The sequence below is a fragment of the Coregonus clupeaformis genome, unplaced genomic scaffold (genome assembly GCF_020615455.1).
Source record: "Coregonus clupeaformis isolate EN_2021a unplaced genomic scaffold, ASM2061545v1 scaf3363, whole genome shotgun sequence".
In the NCBI taxonomy this organism is placed as follows: domain Eukaryota; kingdom Metazoa; phylum Chordata; class Actinopteri; order Salmoniformes; family Salmonidae; genus Coregonus; species Coregonus clupeaformis.
Window position 1 is genome coordinate 17,974 of NW_025536817.1, and position 16,263 is coordinate 34,236.

General features: G+C 42.2%; 13 non-coding genes across 13 annotated transcripts; all 13 read right to left on the minus strand.

The window, feature by feature from the left end:
• Window positions 1-469: 469 nt before the first annotated feature.
• LOC123489836 lies at window positions 470-588 on the minus strand. Its single transcript, XR_006660690.1, has one exon. It is a non-coding gene; the product is annotated as a 5S ribosomal RNA (ribosomal RNA).
• A 1,161-nt stretch (window positions 589-1,749) lies between these two features.
• Window positions 1,750-1,868, minus strand: LOC123489838. Its single transcript, XR_006660693.1, has one exon. It is a non-coding gene; the product is annotated as a 5S ribosomal RNA (ribosomal RNA).
• A 1,160-nt stretch (window positions 1,869-3,028) lies between these two features.
• On the minus strand, window positions 3,029-3,147 carry LOC123489839. The gene has a single exon (XR_006660694.1). It is a non-coding gene; the product is annotated as a 5S ribosomal RNA (ribosomal RNA).
• Window positions 3,148-4,307: 1,160 nt separating this feature from the next.
• Window positions 4,308-4,426, minus strand: LOC123489840. Its single transcript, XR_006660695.1, has one exon. It is a non-coding gene; the product is annotated as a 5S ribosomal RNA (ribosomal RNA).
• Window positions 4,427-5,587: 1,161 nt separating this feature from the next.
• Window positions 5,588-5,706, minus strand: LOC123489841. Its single transcript, XR_006660696.1, has one exon. It is a non-coding gene; the product is annotated as a 5S ribosomal RNA (ribosomal RNA).
• A 1,159-nt stretch (window positions 5,707-6,865) lies between these two features.
• On the minus strand, window positions 6,866-6,984 carry LOC123489842. Its single transcript, XR_006660697.1, has one exon. It is a non-coding gene; the product is annotated as a 5S ribosomal RNA (ribosomal RNA).
• A 1,158-nt stretch (window positions 6,985-8,142) lies between these two features.
• LOC123489843 lies at window positions 8,143-8,261 on the minus strand. Its single transcript, XR_006660698.1, has one exon. It is a non-coding gene; the product is annotated as a 5S ribosomal RNA (ribosomal RNA).
• A 1,160-nt stretch (window positions 8,262-9,421) lies between these two features.
• On the minus strand, window positions 9,422-9,540 carry LOC123489844. The gene has a single exon (XR_006660699.1). It is a non-coding gene; the product is annotated as a 5S ribosomal RNA (ribosomal RNA).
• A 1,160-nt stretch (window positions 9,541-10,700) lies between these two features.
• On the minus strand, window positions 10,701-10,819 carry LOC123489845. The gene has a single exon (XR_006660700.1). It is a non-coding gene; the product is annotated as a 5S ribosomal RNA (ribosomal RNA).
• A 1,158-nt stretch (window positions 10,820-11,977) lies between these two features.
• LOC123489846 lies at window positions 11,978-12,096 on the minus strand. The gene has a single exon (XR_006660701.1). It is a non-coding gene; the product is annotated as a 5S ribosomal RNA (ribosomal RNA).
• A 1,158-nt stretch (window positions 12,097-13,254) lies between these two features.
• LOC123489847 lies at window positions 13,255-13,373 on the minus strand. Its single transcript, XR_006660702.1, has one exon. It is a non-coding gene; the product is annotated as a 5S ribosomal RNA (ribosomal RNA).
• A 1,162-nt stretch (window positions 13,374-14,535) lies between these two features.
• Window positions 14,536-14,654, minus strand: LOC123489849. The gene has a single exon (XR_006660704.1). It is a non-coding gene; the product is annotated as a 5S ribosomal RNA (ribosomal RNA).
• Window positions 14,655-15,813: 1,159 nt separating this feature from the next.
• Window positions 15,814-15,932, minus strand: LOC123489850. Its single transcript, XR_006660705.1, has one exon. It is a non-coding gene; the product is annotated as a 5S ribosomal RNA (ribosomal RNA).
• Window positions 15,933-16,263: the final 331 nt, after the last annotated feature.

The window sequence follows — 16,263 nt, forward strand, 5'->3', positions numbered from 1 at the left end:
ACTACACCCCAACATCTAAATGTCTTACATTTTTCCCAGACCTCACAAATGGTCACCTGATAGGGTTTAAACATTGTTGTGGACATAGAACATCCAATTGTGCTGTTTTGCTATTAAAAAGGTGTACTTTTGAGAGCGAAAACCTGCCAAAACAGGGACAAACGGTCAACGGGGAAATCTAAACGGAGAAAAGGGAACTTGGGAATTAACGGAATCAGGCAAAACATTGAAGGGATTGTATAGTGCCCTAATGGACTACAGACATTGACTGTCTCCTAGACTAAAAACAAAGGCTGCATGTACTGCCTATATTTTGAGGGAAACGCACTGTCCATTATTTGATTTGATTTGATCAGGGCAGGGCAGCACACAAACTGCATTTAGTCCAATAACAATCCATGATATTATTAGGGTGATAAATAAAAAGCAGTTGCTCCATGACACAAGAGCACGCTCTACTGGGACAAAAAGCTTACAGCACCTGGTATTCCCAGGCGGTCTCCCATCCAAGTACTAACCAGGCCCGACCCTGCTTAGCTTCCGAGATCGGACGAGATCGGGCGTATTCAGGCTGGTATGGCCGTAAGCGAGGGAACAACTCTTGGTACACTATATAAAGTCAATGTGTCACTCACTCTGAAAGGGACACAGAAACGTATCCACTTTGTGACACAAACTGAAGAAGCTCAACCCCTGCTTACATTTCCAATATATATATATATATATATTTGAGTCTTGTTGGGGGGGAAGAGGGCATATCCTATGTTGATTTATGACAAGTTCATTGACTAGGGCCCTATAAAATAGGCGTTACGGACCGAATCACGGAATCCAGACATTAAACCGAAATTCAACAATATTCAAACATTTATTGAACTTAGTAAGAAATCAACTAAATCTATTCAACTTGTTAGAAAACGCATTCATTTGCCCAAGTCAATCATAAGACATGAACAAAATGCATCAGTGATTCGTATTTCCATGAACTTTCTGAAACGGCACAGGAATGCCCCTGTCTGTGTGCATGTGTGCGGTGCGCGCGTATGTCTACACTTTGTGTAGCCGTTAGCGATGATGCTAATGATAACCTTCTTCTGGTAGGGAAGGAATGGCTTTCCCCAAAACCTTCGCAAGTAAATGTTAACTACAAAGTAGCCTATGCCTGCCTGGCAGAATTATACCGTGATCATTTGCATCACTCCAGTTGCCATTTGTTCTACAGCAACACCGCTTAACCAAACAAAGGTCTCTTCCTGGTGCATGCTTGCATTTAAGGGTAACTACACCCCCAACATCTAAATGTCTTACATTTTTCCCAGACCTCACAAATGGTCACCTGATAGGGTTTAAACATTGTTGTGGACATAGAACATCCAATTGTGCTGTTTTGCTATTAAAAAGGTGTACTTTTGAGAGCGAAAACCTGCCAAAACAGGGACAAACGGTCAACGGGGAAATCTAAACGGAGAAAAGGGAACTTGGGAATTAACGGAATCAGGCAAAACATTGAAGGGATTGTATAGTGCCCTAATGGACTACAGACATTGACTGTCTCCTAGACTAAAAACAAAGGCTGCATGTACTGCCTATATTTTGAGGGAAACGCACTGTCCATTATTTGATTTGATTTGATCAGGGCAGGGCAGCACACAAACTGCATTTAGTCCAATAACAATCCATGATATTATTAGGGTGATAAATAAAAAGCAGTTGCTCCATGACACAAGAGCACGCTCTACTGGGACAAAAAGCTTACAGCACCTGGTATTCCCAGGCGGTCTCCCATCCAAGTACTAACCAGGCCCGACCCTGCTTAGCTTCCGAGATCGGACGAGATCGGGCGTATTCAGGCTGGTATGGCCGTAAGCGAGGGAACAACTCTTGGTACACTATATAAAGTCAATGTGTCACTCACTCTGAAAGGGACACAGAAACGTATCCACTTTGTGACACAAACTGAAGAAGCTCAACCCCTGCTTACATTTCCAATATATATATATATATATTTGAGTCTTGTTGGGGGGGGAAGAGGGCATATCCTATGTTGATTTATGACAAGTTCATTGACTAGGGCCCTATAAAATAGGCGTTGCGGACCGAATCACGGAATCCAGACATTAAACCGAAATTCAACAATATTCAAACATTTATTGAACTTAGTAAGAAATCAACTAAATCTATTCAACTTGTTAGAAAACGCATTCATTTGCCCAAGTCAATCATAAGACATGAACAAAATGCATCAGTGATTCGTATTTCCATGAACTTTCTGAAACGGCACAGGAATGCCCCTGTCTGTGTGCATGTGTGCGGTAGCGCGCGTATGTCTACACTTTGTGTAGCCGTTAGCGATGATGCTAATGATAACCTTCTTCTGGTAGGGAAGGAATGGCTTTCCCCAAAACCTTCGCAAGTAAATGTTAACTACAAAGTAGCCTATGCCTGCATGGCAGAATTATACCGTGATCATTTGCATCACTCCAGTTGCCATTTGTTCTACAGCAACACCGCTTAACCAAACAAAGGTCTCTTCCTGGTGCATGCTTGCATTTAAGGGTAACTACACCCCTAACATCTAAATGTCTTACATTTTTCCCAGACCTCACAAATGGTCACCTGATAGGGTTTAAACATTGTTGTGGACATAGAACATCCAATTGTGCTGTTTTGCTATTAAAAAGGTGTACTTTTGAGAGCGAAAACCTGCCAAAACAGGGACAAACGGTCAACGGGGAAATCTAAACGGAGAAAAGGGAACTTGGGAATTAACGGAATCAGGCAAAACATTGAAGGGATTGTATAGTGCCCTAATGGACTACAGACATTGACTGTCTCCTAGACTAAAAACAAAGGCTGCATGTACTGCCTATATTTTGAGGGAAACGCACTGTCCATTATTTGATTTGATTTGATCAGGGCAGGGCAGCACACAAACTGCATTTAGTCCAATAACAATCCATGATATTATTAGGGTGATAAATAAAAAGCAGTTGCTCCATGACACAAGAGCACGCTCTACTGGGACAAAAGCTTACAGCACCTGGTATTCCCAGGCGGTCTCCCATCCAAGTACTAACCAGGCCCGACCCTGCTTAGCTTCCGAGATCGGACGAGATCGGGCGTATTCAGGCTGGTATGGCCGTAAGCGAGGGAACAACTCTTGGTACACTATATAAAGTCAATGTGTCACTCACTCTGAAAGGGACACAGAAACGTATCCACTTTGTGACACAAACTGAAGAAGCTCAACCCCTGCTTACATTTCCAAATATATATATATATATATTTGAGTCTTGTTGGGGGGGAAGAGGGCATATCCTATGTTGATTTATGACAAGTTCATTGACTAGGGCCCTATAAAATAGGCGTTGCGGACCGAATCACGGAATCCAGACATTAAACCGAAATTCAACAATATTCAAACATTTATTGAACTTAGTAAGAAATCAACTAAATCTATTCAACTTGTTAGAAAACGCATTCATTTGCCCAAGTCAATCATAAGACATGAACAAAATGCATCAGTGATTCGTATTTCCATGAACTTTCTGAAACGGCACAGGAATGCCCCTGTCTGTGTGCATGTGTGCGGTAGCGCGCGTATGTCTACACTTTGTGTAGCCGTTAGCGATGATGCTAATGATAACCTTCTTCTGGTAGGGAAGGAATGGCTTTCCCCAAAACCTTCGCAAGTAAATGTTAACTACAAAGTAGCCTATGCCTGCCTGGCAGAATTATACCGTGATCATTTGCATCACTCCAGTTGCCATTTGTTCTACAGCAACACCGCTTAACCAAACAAAGGTCTCTTCCTGGTGCATGCTTGCATTTAAGGGTAACTACACCCCAACATCTAAATGTCTTACATTTTTCCCAGACCTCACAAATGGTCACCTGATAGGGTTTAAACATTGTTGTGGACATAGAACATCCAATTGTGCTGTTTTGCTATTAAAAAGGTGTACTTTTGAGAGCGAAAACCTGCCAAAACAGGGACAAACGGTCAACGGGGAAATCTAAACGGAGAAAAGGGAACTTGGGAATTAACGGAATCAGGCAAAACATTGAAGGGATTGTATAGTGCCCTAATGGACTACAGACATTGACTGTCTCCTAGACTAAAAACAAAGGCTGCATGTACTGCCTATATTTTGAGGGAAACGCACTGTCCATTATTTGATTTGATTTGATCAGGGCAGGGCAGCACACAAACTGCATTTAGTCCAATAACAATCCATGATATTATTAGGGTGATAAATAAAAAGCAGTTGCTCCATGACACAAGAGCACGCTCTACTGGGACAAAAAGCTTACAGCACCTGGTATTCCCAGGCGGTCTCCCATCCAAGTACTAACCAGGCCCGACCCTGCTTAGCTTCCGAGATCGGACGAGATCGGGCGTATTCAGGCTGGTATGGCCGTAAGCGAGGGAACAACTCTTGGTACACTATATAAAGTCAATGTGTCACTCACTCTGAAAGGGACACAGAAACGTATCCACTTTGTGACACAAACTGAAGAAGCTCAACCCCTGCTTACATTTCCAAATATATATATATATATATTTGAGTCTTGTTGGGGGGGGAAGAGGGCATATCCTATGTTGATTTATGACAAGTTCATTGACTAGGGCCCTATAAAATAGGCGTTACGGACCGAATCACGGAATCCAGACATTAAACCGAAATTCAACAATATTCAAACATTTATTGAACTTAGTAAGAAATCAACTAAATCTATTCAACTTGTTAGAAAACGCATTCATTTGCCCAAGTCAATCATAAGACATGAACAAAATGCATCAGTGATTCGTATTTCCATGAACTTTCTGAAACGGCACAGGAATGCCCCTGTCTGTGTGCATGTGTGCGGTAGCGCGCGTATGTCTACACTTTGTGTAGCCGTTAGCGATGATGCTAATGATAACCTTCTTCTGGTAGGGAAGGAATGGCTTTCCCCAAAACCTTCGCAAGTAAATGTTAACTACAAAGTAGCCTATGCCTGCCTGGCAGAATTATACCGTGATCATTTGCATCACTCCAGTTGCCATTTGTTCTACAGCAACACCGCTTAACCAAACAAAGGTCTCTTCCTGGTGCATGCTTGCATTTAAGGGTAACTACACCCCAACATCTAAATGTCTTACATTTTTCCCAGACCTCACAAATGGTCACCTGATAGGGTTTAAACATTGTTGTGGACATAGAACATCCAATTGTGCTGTTTTGCTATTAAAAAGGTGTACTTTTGAGAGCGAAAACCTGCCAAAACAGGGACAAACGGTCAACGGGGAAATCTAAACGGAGAAAAGGGAACTTGGGAATTAACGGAATCAGGCAAAACATTGAAGGGATTGTATAGTGCCCTAATGGACTACAGACATTGACTGTCTCCTAGACTAAAAACAAAGGCTGCATGTACTGCCTATATTTTGAGGGAAACGCACTGTCCATTATTTGATTTGATTTGATCAGGGCAGGGCAGCACACAAACTGCATTTAGTCCAATAACAATCCATGATATTATTAGGGTGATAAATAAAAAGCAGTTGCTCCATGACACAAGAGCACGCTCTACTGGGACAAAAAGCTTACAGCACCTGGTATTCCCAGGCGGTCTCCCATCCAAGTACTAACCAGGCCCGACCCTGCTTAGCTTCCGAGATCGGACGAGATCGGGCGTATTCAGGCTGGTATGGCCGTAAGCGAGGGAACAACTCTTGGTACACTATATAAAGTCAATGTGTCACTCACTCTGAAAGGGACACAGAAACGTATCCACTTTGTGACACAAACTGAAGAAGCTCAACCCCTGCTTACATTTCCAATATATATATATATATATTTGAGTCTTGTTGGGGGGGGAAGAGGGCATATCCTATGTTGATTTATGACAAGTTCATTGACTAGGGCCCTATAAAATAGGCGTTACGGACCGAATCACGGAATCCAGACATTAAACCGAAATTCAACAATATTCAAACATTTATTGAACTTAGTAAGAAATCAACTAAATCTATTCAACTTGTTAGAAAACGCATTCATTTGCCCAAGTCAATCATAAGACATGAACAAAATGCATCAGTGATTCGTATTTCCATGAACTTTCTGAAACGGCACAGGAATGCCCCTGTCTGTGTGCATGTGTGCGGTGCGCGCGTATGTCTACACTTTGTGTAGCCGTTAGCGATGATGCTAATGATAACCTTCTTCTGGTAGGGAAGGAATGGCTTTCCCCAAAACCTTCGCAAGTAAATGTTAACTACAAAGTAGCCTATGCCTGCATGGCAGAATTATACCGTGATCATTTGCATCACTCCAGTTGCCATTTGTTCTACAGCAACACCGCTTAACCAAACAAAGGTCTCTTCCTGGTGCATGCTTGCATTTAAGGGTAACTACACCCCAACATCTAAATGTCTTACATTTTTCCCAGACCTCACAAATGGTCACCTGATAGGGTTTAAACATTGTTGTGGACATAGAACATCCAATTGTGCTGTTTTGCTATTAAAAAGGTGTACTTTTGAGAGCGAAAACCTGCCAAAACAGGGACAAACGGTCAACGGGGAAATCTAAACGGAGAAAAGGGAACTTGGGAATTAACGGAATCAGGCAAAACATTGAAGGGATTGTATAGTGCCCTAATGGACTACAGACATTGACTGTCTCCTAGACTAAAAACAAAGGCTGCATGTACTGCCTATATTTTGAGGGAAACGCACTGTCCATTATTTGATTTGATTTGATCAGGGCAGGGCAGCACACAAACTGCATTTAGTCCAATAACAATCCATGATATTATTAGGGTGATAAATAAAAAGCAGTTGCTCCATGACACAAGAGCACGCTCTACTGGGACAAAAAGCTTACAGCACCTGGTATTCCCAGGCGGTCTCCCATCCAAGTACTAACCAGGCCCGACCCTGCTTAGCTTCCGAGATCGGACGAGATCGGGCGTATTCAGGCTGGTATGGCCGTAAGCGAGGGAACAACTCTTGGTACACTATATAAAGTCAATGTGTCACTCACTCTGAAAGGGACACAGAAACGTATCCACTTTGTGACACAAACTGAAGAAGCTCAACCCCTGCTTACATTTCCAATATATATATATATATATTTGAGTCTTGTTGGGGGGGAAGAGGGCATATCCTATGTTGATTTATGACAAGTTCATTGACTAGGGCCCTATAAAATAGGCGTTACGGACCGAATCACGGAATCCAGACATTAAACCGAAATTCAACAATATTCAAACATTTATTGAACTTAGTAAGAAATCAACTAAATCTATTCAACTTGTTAGAAAACGCATTCATTTGCCCAAGTCAATCATAAGACATGAACAAAATGCATCAGTGATTCGTATTTCCATGAACTTTCTGAAACGGCACAGGAATGCCCCTGTCTGTGTGCATGTGTGCGGTGCGCGCGTATGTCTACACTTTGTGTAGCCGTTAGCGATGATGCTAATGATAACCTTCTTCTGGTAGGGAAGGAATGGCTTTCCCCAAAACCTTCGCAAGTAAATGTTAACTACAAAGTAGCCTATGCCTGCCTGGCAGAATTATACCGTGATCATTTGCATCACTCCAGTTGCCATTTGTTCTACAGCAACACCGCTTAACCAAACAAAGGTCTCTTCCTGGTGCATGCTTGCATTTAAGGGTAACTACACCCCAACATCTAAATGTCTTACATTTTTCCCAGACCTCACAAATGGTCACCTGATAGGGTTTAAACATTGTTGTGGACATAGAACATCCAATTGTGCTGTTTTGCTATTAAAAAGGTGTACTTTTGAGAGCGAAAACCTGCCAAAACAGGGACAAACGGTCAACGGGGAAATCTAAACGGAGAAAAGGGAACTTGGGAATTAACGGAATCAGGCAAAACATTGAAGGGATTGTATAGTGCCCTAATGGACTACAGACATTGACTGTCTCCTAGACTAAAAACAAAGGCTGCATGTACTGCCTATATTTTGAGGGAAACGCACTGTCCATTATTTGATTTGATTTGATCAGGGCAGGGCAGCACACAAACTGCATTTAGTCCAATAACAATCCATGATATTATTAGGGTGATAAATAAAAAGCAGTTGCTCCATGACACAAGAGCACGCTCTACTGGGACAAAAAGCTTACAGCACCTGGTATTCCCAGGCGGTCTCCCATCCAAGTACTAACCAGGCCCGACCCTGCTTAGCTTCCGAGATCGGACGAGATCGGGCGTATTCAGGCTGGTATGGCCGTAAGCGAGGGAACAACTCTTGGTACACTATATAAAGTCAATGTGTCACTCACTCTGAAAGGGACACAGAAACGTATCCACTTTGTGACACAAACTGAAGAAGCTCAACCCCTGCTTACATTTCCAAATATATATATATATATATTTGAGTCTTGTTGGGGGGGGAAGAGGGCATATCCTATGTTGATTTATGACAAGTTCATTGACTAGGGCCCTATAAAATAGGCGTTACGGACCGAATCACGGAATCCAGACATTAAACCGAAATTCAACAATATTCAAACATTTATTGAACTTAGTAAGAAATCAACTAAATCTATTCAACTTGTTAGAAAACGCATTCATTTGCCCAAGTCAATCATAAGACATGAACAAAATGCATCAGTGATTCGTATTTCCATGAACTTTCTGAAACGGCACAGGAATGCCCCTGTCTGTGTGCATGTGTGCGGTGCGCGCGTATGTCTACACTTTGTGTAGCCGTTAGCGATGATGCTAATGATAACCTTCTTCTGGTAGGGAAGGAATGGCTTTCCCCAAAACCTTCGCAAGTAAATGTTAACTACAAAGTAGCCTATGCCTGCATGGCAGAATTATACCGTGATCATTTGCATCACTCCAGTTGCCATTTGTTCTACAGCAACACCGCTTAACCAAACAAAGGTCTCTTCCTGGTGCATGCTTGCATTTAAGGGTAACTACACCCCAACATCTAAATGTCTTACATTTTTCCCAGACCTCACAAATGGTCACCTGATAGGGTTTAAACATTGTTGTGGACATAGAACATCCAATTGTGCTGTTTTGCTATTAAAAAGGTGTACTTTTGAGAGCGAAAACCTGCCAAAACAGGGACAAACGGTCAACGGGGAAATCTAAACGGAGAAAAGGGAACTTGGGAATTAACGGAATCAGGCAAAACATTGAAGGGATTGTATAGTGCCCTAATGGACTACAGACATTGACTGTCTCCTAGACTAAAAACAAAGGCTGCATGTACTGCCTATATTTTGAGGGAAACGCACTGTCCATTATTTGATTTGATTTGATCAGGGCAGGGCAGCACACAAACTGCATTTAGTCCAATAACAATCCATGATATTATTAGGGTGATAAATAAAAAGCAGTTGCTCCATGACACAAGAGCACGCTCTACTGGGACAAAAAGCTTACAGCACCTGGTATTCCCAGGCGGTCTCCCATCCAAGTACTAACCAGGCCCGACCCTGCTTAGCTTCCGAGATCGGACGAGATCGGGCGTATTCAGGCTGGTATGGCCGTAAGCGAGGGAACAACTCTTGGTACACTATATAAAGTCAATGTGTCACTCACTCTGAAAGGGACACAGAAACGTATCCACTTTGTGACACAAACTGAAGAAGCTCAACCCCTGCTTACATTTCCAATATATATATATATATATTTGAGTCTTGTTGGGGGGGGAAGAGGGCATATCCTATGTTGATTTATGACAAGTTCATTGACTAGGGCCCTATAAAATAGGCGTTACGGACCGAATCACGGAATCCAGACATTAAACCGAAATTCAACAATATTCAAACATTTATTGAACTTAGTAAGAAATCAACTAAATCTATTCAACTTGTTAGAAAACGCATTCATTTGCCCAAGTCAATCATAAGACATGAACAAAATGCATCAGTGATTCGTATTTCCATGAACTTTCTGAAACGGCACAGGAATGCCCCTGTCTGTGTGCATGTGTGCGGTAGCGCGCGTATGTCTACACTTTGTGTAGCCGTTAGCGATGATGCTAATGATAACCTTCTTCTGGTAGGGAAGGAATGGCTTTCCCCAAAACCTTCGCAAGTAAATGTTAACTACAAAGTAGCCTATGCCTGCCTGGCAGAATTATACCGTGATCATTTGCATCACTCCAGTTGCCATTTGTTCTACAGCAACACCGCTTAACCAAACAAAGGTCTCTTCCTGGTGCATGCTTGCATTTAAGGGTAACTACACCCCAACATCTAAATGTCTTACATTTTTCCCAGACCTCACAAATGGTCACCTGATAGGGTTTAAACATTGTTGTGGACATAGAACATCCAATTGTGCTGTTTTGCTATTAAAAAGGTGTACTTTTGAGAGCGAAAACCTGCCAAAACAGGGACAAACGGTCAACGGGGAAATCTAAACGGAGAAAAGGGAACTTGGGAATTAACGGAATCAGGCAAAACATTGAAGGGATTGTATAGTGCCCTAATGGACTACAGACATTGACTGTCTCCTAGACTAAAAACAAAGGCTGCATGTACTGCCTATATTTTGAGGGAAACGCACTGTCCATTATTTGATTTGATTTGATCAGGGCAGGGCAGCACACAAACTGCATTTAGTCCAATAACAATCCATGATATTATTAGGGTGATAAATAAAAAGCAGTTGCTCCATGACACAAGAGCACGCTCTACTGGGACAAAAAGCTTACAGCACCTGGTATTCCCAGGCGGTCTCCCATCCAAGTACTAACCAGGCCCGACCCTGCTTAGCTTCCGAGATCGGACGAGATCGGGCGTATTCAGGCTGGTATGGCCGTAAGCGAGGGAACAACTCTTGGTACACTATATAAAGTCAATGTGTCACTCACTCTGAAAGGGACACAGAAACGTATCCACTTTGTGACACAAACTGAAGAAGCTCAACCCCTGCTTACATTTCCAATATATATATATATATATTTGAGTCTTGTTGGGGGGGAAGAGGGCATATCCTATGTTGATTTATGACAAGTTCATTGACTAGGGCCCTATAAAATAGGCGTTGCGGACCGAATCACGGAATCCAGACATTAAACCGAAATTCAACAATATTCAAACATTTATTGAACTTAGTAAGAAATCAACTAAATCTATTCAACTTGTTAGAAAACGCATTCATTTGCCCAAGTCAATCATAAGACATGAACAAAATGCATCAGTGATTCGTATTTCCATGAACTTTCTGAAACGGCACAGGAATGCCCCTGTCTGTGTGCATGTGTGCGGTGCGCGCGTATGTCTACACTTTGTGTAGCCGTTAGCGATGATGCTAATGATAACCTTCTTCTGGTAGGGAAGGAATGGCTTTCCCCAAAACCTTCGCAAGTAAATGTTAACTACAAAGTAGCCTATGCCTGCCTGGCAGAATTATACCGTGATCATTTGCATCACTCCAGTTGCCATTTGTTCTACAGCAACACCGCTTAACCAAACAAAGGTCTCTTCCTGGTGCATGCTTGCATTTAAGGGTAACTACACCCCAACATCTAAATGTCTTACATTTTTCCCAGACCTCACAAATGGTCACCTGATAGGGTTTAAACATTGTTGTGGACATAGAACATCCAATTGTGCTGTTTTGCTATTAAAAAGGTGTACTTTTGAGAGCGAAAACCTGCCAAAACAGGGACAAACGGTCAACGGGGAAATCTAAACGGAGAAAAGGGAACTTGGGAATTAACGGAATCAGGCAAAACATTGAAGGGATTGTATAGTGCCCTAATGGACTACAGACATTGACTGTCTCCTAGACTAAAAACAAAGGCTGCATGTACTGCCTATATTTTGAGGGAAACGCACTGTCCATTATTTGATTTGATTTGATCAGGGCAGGGCAGCACACAAACTGCATTTAGTCCAATAACAATCCATGATATTATTAGGGTGATAAATAAAAAGCAGTTGCTCCATGACACAAGAGCACGCTCTACTGGGACAAAAAGCTTACAGCACCTGGTATTCCCAGGCGGTCTCCCATCCAAGTACTAACCAGGCCCGACCCTGCTTAGCTTCCGAGATCGGACGAGATCGGGCGTATTCAGGCTGGTATGGCCGTAAGCGAGGGAACAACTCTTGGTACACTATATAAAGTCAATGTGTCACTCACTCTGAAAGGGACACAGAAACGTATCCACTTTGTGACACAAACTGAAGAAGCTCAACCCCTGCTTACATTTCCAATATATATATATATATATTTGAGTCTTGTTGGGGGGGAAGAGGGCATATCCTATGTTGATTTATGACAAGTTCATTGACTAGGGCCCTATAAAATAGGCGTTACGGACCGAATCACGGAATCCAGACATTAAACCGAAATTCAACAATATTCAAACATTTATTGAACTTAGTAAGAAATCAACTAAATCTATTCAACTTGTTAGAAAACGCATTCATTTGCCCAAGTCAATCATAAGACATGAACAAAATGCATCAGTGATTCGTATTTCCATGAACTTTCTGAAACGGCACAGGAATGCCCCTGTCTGTGTGCATGTGTGCGGTGCGCGCGTATGTCTACACTTTGTGTAGCCGTTAGCGATGATGCTAATGATAACCTTCTTCTGGTAGGGAAGGAATGGCTTTCCCCAAAACCTTCGCAAGTAAATGTTAACTACAAAGTAGCCTATGCCTGCCTGGCAGAATTATACCGTGATCATTTGCATCACTCCAGTTGCCATTTGTTCTACAGCAACACCGCTTAACCAAACAAAGGTCTCTTCCTGGTGCATGCTTGCATTTAAGGGTAACTACACCCCAACATCTAAATGTCTTACATTTTTCCCAGACCTCACAAATGGTCACCTGATAGGGTTTAAACATTGTTGTGGACATAGAACATCCAATTGTGCTGTTTTGCTATTAAAAAGGTGTACTTTTGAGAGCGAAAACCTGCCAAAACAGGGACAAACGGTCAACGGGGAAATCTAAACGGAGAAAAGGGAACTTGGGAATTAACGGAATCAGGCAAAACATTGAAGGGATTGTATAGTGCCCTAATGGACTACAGACATTGACTGTCTCCTAGACTAAAAACAAAGGCTGCATGTACTGCCTATATTTTGAGGGAAACGCACTGTCCATTATTTGATTTGATTTGATCAGGGCAGGGCAGCACACAAACTGCATTTAGTCCAATAACAATCCATGATATTATTAGGGTGATAAATAAAAAGCAGTTGCTCCATGACACAAGAGCACGCTCTACTGGGACAAAAAGCTTACAGCACCTGGTATTCCCAGGCGGTCTCCCATCCAAGTACTAACCAGGCCCGACCCTGCTTAGCTTCCGAGATCGGACGAGATCGGGCGTATTCAGGCTGGTATGGCCGTAAGCGAGGGAACAACTCTTGGTACACTATATAAAGTCAATGTGTCACTCACTCTGAAAGGGACACAGAAACGTATCCACTTTGTGACACAAACTGAAGAAGCTCAACCCCTGCTTACATTTCCAAATATATATATATATATATTTGAGTCTTGTTGGGGGGGAAGAGGGCATATCCTATGTTGATTTATGACAAGTTCATTGACTAGGGCCCTATAAAATAGGCGTTACGGACCGAATCACGGAATCCAGACATTAAACCGAAATTCAACAATATTCAAACATTTATTGAACTTAGTAAGAAATCAACTAAATCTATTCAACTTGTTAGAAAACGCATTCATTTGCCCAAGTCAATCATAAGACATGAACAAAATGCATCAGTGATTCGTATTTCCATGAACTTTCTGAAACGGCACAGGAATGCCCCTGTCTGTGTGCATGTGTGCGGTAAGCGCGCGTATGTCTACACTTTGTGTAGCCGTTAGCGATGATGCTAATGATAACCTTCTTCTGGTAGGGAAGGAATGGCTTTCCCCAAAACCTTCGCAAGTAAATGTTAACTACAAAGTAGCCTATGCCTGCCTGGCAGAATTATACCGTGATCATTTGCATCACTCCAGTTGCCATTTGTTCTACAGCAACACCGCTTAACCAAACAAAGGTCTCTTCCTGGTGCATGCTTGCATTTAAGGGTAACTACACCCCAAACATCTAAATGTCTTACATTTTTCCCAGACCTCACAAATGGTCACCTGATAGGGTTTAAACATTGTTGTGGACATAGAACATCCAATTGTGCTGTTTTGCTATTAAAAAGGTGTACTTTTGAGAGCGAAAACCTGCCAAAACAGGGACAAACGGTCAACGGGGAAATCTAAACGGAGAAAAGGGAACTTGGGAATTAACGGAATCAGGCAAAACATTGAAGGGATTGTATAGTGCCCTAATGGACTACAGACATTGACTGTCTCCTAGACTAAAAACAAAGGCTGCATGTACTGCCTATATTTTGAGGGAAACGCACTGTCCATTATTTGATTTGATTTGATCAGGGCAGGGCAGCACACAAACTGCATTTAGTCCAATAACAATCCATGATATTATTAGGGTGATAAATAAAAAGCAGTTGCTCCATGACACAAGAGCACGCTCTACTGGGACAAAAAGCTTACAGCACCTGGTATTCCCAGGCGGTCTCCCATCCAAGTACTAACCAGGCCCGACCCTGCTTAGCTTCCGAGATCGGACGAGATCGGGCGTATTCAGGCTGGTATGGCCGTAAGCGAGGGAACAACTCTTGGTACACTATATAAAGTCAATGTGTCACTCACTCTGAAAGGGACACAGAAACGTATCCACTTTGTGACACAAACTGAAGAAGCTCAACCCCTGCTTACATTTCCAAATATATATATATATATATTTGAGTCTTGTTGGGGGGGAAGAGGGCATATCCTATGTTGATTTATGACAAGTTCATTGACTAGGGCCCTATAAAATAGGCGTTGCGGACCGAATCACGGAATCCAGACATTAAACCGAAATTCAACAATATTCAAACATTTATTGAACTTAGTAAGAAATCAACTAAATCTATTCAACTTGTTAGAAAACGCATTCATTTGCCCAAGTCAATCATAAGACATGAACAAAATGCATCAGTGATTCGTATTTCCATGAACTTTCTGAAACGGCACAGGAATGCCCCTGTCTGTGTGCATGTGTGCGGTGCGCGCGTATGTCTACACTTTGTGTAGCCGTTAGCGATGATGCTAATGATAACCTTCTTCTGGTAGGGAAGGAATGGCTTTCCCCAAAACCTTCGCAAGTAAATGTTAACTACAAAGTAGCCTATGCCTGCCTGGCAGAATTATACCGTGATCATTTGCATCACTCCAGTTGCCATTTGTTCTACAGCAACACCGCTTAACCAAACAAAGGTCTCTTCCTGGTGCATGCTTGCATTTAAGGGTAACTACACCCCAACATCTAAATGTCTTACATTTTTCCCAGACCTCACAAATGGTCACCTGATAGGGTTTAAACATTGTTGTGGACATAGAACATCCAATTGTGCTGTTTTGCTATTAAAAAGGTGTACTTTTGAGAGCGAAAACCTGCCAAAACAGGGACAAACGGTCAACGGGGAAATCTAAACGGAGAAAAGGGAACTTGGGAATTAACGGAATCAGGCAAAACATTGAAGGGATTGTATAGTGCCCTAATGGACTACAGACATTGACTGTCTCCTAGACTAAAAACAAAGGCTGCATGTACTGCCTATATTTTGAGGGAAACGCACTGTCCATTATTTGATTTGATTTGATCAGGGCAGGGCAGCACACAAACTGCATTTAGTCCAATAACAATCCATGATATTATTAGGGTGATAAATAAAAAGCAGTTGCTCCATGACACAAGAGCACGCTCTACTGGGACAAAAAGCTTACAGCACCTGGTATTCCCAGGCGGTCTCCCATCCAAGTACTAACCAGGCCCGACCCTGCTTAGCTTCCGAGATCGGACGAGATCGGGCGTATTCAGGCTGGTATGGCCGTAAGCGAGGGAACAACTCTTGGTACACTATATAAAGTCAATGTGTCACTCACTCTGAAAGGGACACAGAAACGTATCCACTTTGTGACACAAACTGAAGAAGCTCAACCCCTGCTTACATTTCCAATATATATATATATATATTTGAGTCTTGTTGGGGGGGAAGAGGGCATATCCTATGTTGATTTATGACAAGTTCATTGACTAGGGCCCTATAAAATAGGCGTTGCGGACCGAATCACGGAATCCAGACATTAAACCGAAATTCAACAATATTCAAACATTTATTGAACTTAGTAAGAAATCAACTAAATCTATTCAACTTGTTAGAAAACGC